The sequence below is a fragment of the Nansenia antarctica genome, assembly GCF_963989245.1.
Source record: "Nansenia antarctica genome assembly, chromosome: 5".
Taxonomy (NCBI): domain Eukaryota; kingdom Metazoa; phylum Chordata; class Actinopteri; order Argentiniformes; family Microstomatidae; genus Nansenia; species Nansenia antarctica.
Window position 1 is genome coordinate 72,182,346 of NC_137690.1, and position 2,500 is coordinate 72,184,845.

Sequence of the window (2,500 nt, forward strand, 5' to 3'; positions counted from 1 at the left end):
GCCGTTTGTTAGGGCCTCAACAACAACAACCACCAACCAGCCAACCGACACCGCAGCCTCTTAGCAGCTGCTCCTACGCCGTCAATCACTCCCGTCTGCCGCGTCAGTGGTCGACCAGGCCAGCCGAGCATGCTGGGAAAGGGAAGTGTCTGGGAAACAAGATTAAACGTAAAGTCGACAAAAATCCCCAGCCGACTGGAAACACATTTGCTTAATATGAAGACAGGAGCGCCGCCCCGCACACAGCTTCACACTCACCGTGTGACTGAGACCCAGAGAGAGAGAGAGAGAGAGAGAGAGAGAGAGACATGCTAAGAGAAGAAAGAGAAGACAAGAAGATGTCTTCTGTAATTCAATTTCTGGGGGAATACTCCAGGTTGAGAGAGAGGGAGGAAGGGAGGTTGAGGGAGGAGGAAGGGAGGGGAGGGGAGGGAGGGAGAGGGAGGAAGGGAGAGGGAGGGAGGAGAGAGAGAGAGAGAGGGAGGGGGAGGAGAGGGAGAGAGATGAAAGGAGGAGAGGGGAGAGAGGGAGAGAGGGAGGTAGAGAGAGAGAGGGTGGAGAGAGGGGGAGGAGAGAGAGAGAGAGAGAGGGGAAGGAGAGGGAGAGAGATGAAGGGAGGAGGAGAGGAGAGAGGGAGGAGGAGAGGGAGTAGAGAGAGAGAGGGTGGAGAGAGGGAGGGAGAGAGGGAGGGGAGTCTGGCAATGCAGGAGGGATGAAGGAGGGATGCAGGAGGATGAAGGGAGCGAGAGAGGCTTTAATCTGCAGGTAAAGACCCTGAGGAGAGAGAGACACGGGGGATTATTCACGCTGACGTAGCGTAGCGGACCCCAGCGCTAGGCTAGCCGCCCACTAACAGGAAGACGCGGTGTGAGGACGCGTGTGACAGGCTGAACAGTCCACCTCGGAGGCTTTCAAGCCATTACCGGGCTGTGATTGGTCAATCTTCTTCATCCCCTCTACCCCCCTGTACAGACCTCCTCATCCCCTCTACCCCCTGTACAGACCTCCTCATCCCCTCTACCCCCCTGTACAGACCTCCTCATCCCCTCTACCCCCCTGTACAGTGTCTCTACTGTAAATAAATTTATATATAATATAATATATATATATATTCTAACCCAGCTGACATTAATTAGCACAGATTGGAGGTAGAGTTGCCTCCTAATTAGTTATGGTTGTCAGCTGGTTCCTTGCCTTTCCTTGCTGTGGTGTGCTGCTTTCATTCTTAGTGTGTTCAATACTTTTTTCCTGTTTCATTCTACTTTATTACACATAACTTTATCTTCCTTCTTCTAGAATTGTGTCTGCCAATGGCCCCTGGTCTTAGAAGTATTGATTTATGTTTCTTATGATGTCTGATGGAGAGGTGATTCAGTTACTTAGACAAATGTACTTTTGTGTTGTAAGTCGCTTTGGATAAAAGCGTCTGGGAATCGCCACGAATGTACAGAAAATGTAGAGTGGCTGTCTGGACGCTAATGCTAATGCTCGCGTTGGCAGCTAGCCTGACTGAACTGACCAGGAACTGCCAACCACAGCGTCTCTCACAGATTAACACACACACACACACACACACACACACACACACACAGATTAGCCACAGGAAGACAGACCTCCGCTGGCCGCGAGAACGAACGAGCGGTTTCTTCTGTGGCGTTTCGGAGGTGTTAGCGACAGACGCTACAAACAGGCAACTGTCCCCTGTGTTTGTATTGAGCTGTTATCAGACTAAAGGAGCTTTCCTAGTGAGTACACTAGCAGCATAAGAACTGGACTGTTTCAGGGGTTGTTTGGTAGCTTAGCATTAGCGTAACTAAAGCGTCAGTCCTGGAATCGCAGGGTGCCCGGTTCGATTCCGGGCTGTTGACATATCCTGCAGTGTTTCCTCCAGGAATTTTTACAATGGTGGCGAGAGAAAACCATTGTCAATGTGCAGGGAAGAATCATGTATCAGCAGGGTTCAACAGTAACGCTTGCCTGGGGCAAGTAAAAAAATTCGCCGGGTTTGTTTGCGCGAGCCCGAAGACGCTGCTGGATCCTGGATCTGTTTACCTGTGTGCAGGAAGAAAAACAGACGGAGCAGGCGCCAGACCAGACTAGATGATTGTGGAGTGAAGAGATTATTAAAGCGTACGCGATGCGACGGGTGATCGACAAGCACGTACACTTTCATAATATCTTCACTCCACGATCATCTAGTCTGGTCTGGCGCCTGCTCCGTGTTCTTCCTGCACACCGATGCACAGATCCAGATCCAGCACCGTCGTCGCGCATATTGTAACATTTGAAGTTTGTAGACTACACGCAGCCTAGATGTATTCGACCAATCACAAAACAGTTTTGCAAGCGCGTCGCTTCGCGCTTGTGGGTGTGTCTAGCGATGTGAAGGTCTGAAAAGCGGCCTAAATTTTTTTTTTTTTTTTTTTGAAATCTGAATGGTGGCGGAGGAAATTCCATCGTGGCGGTCCGCCACGATGAAATGCATGTAGAGGAAACACTG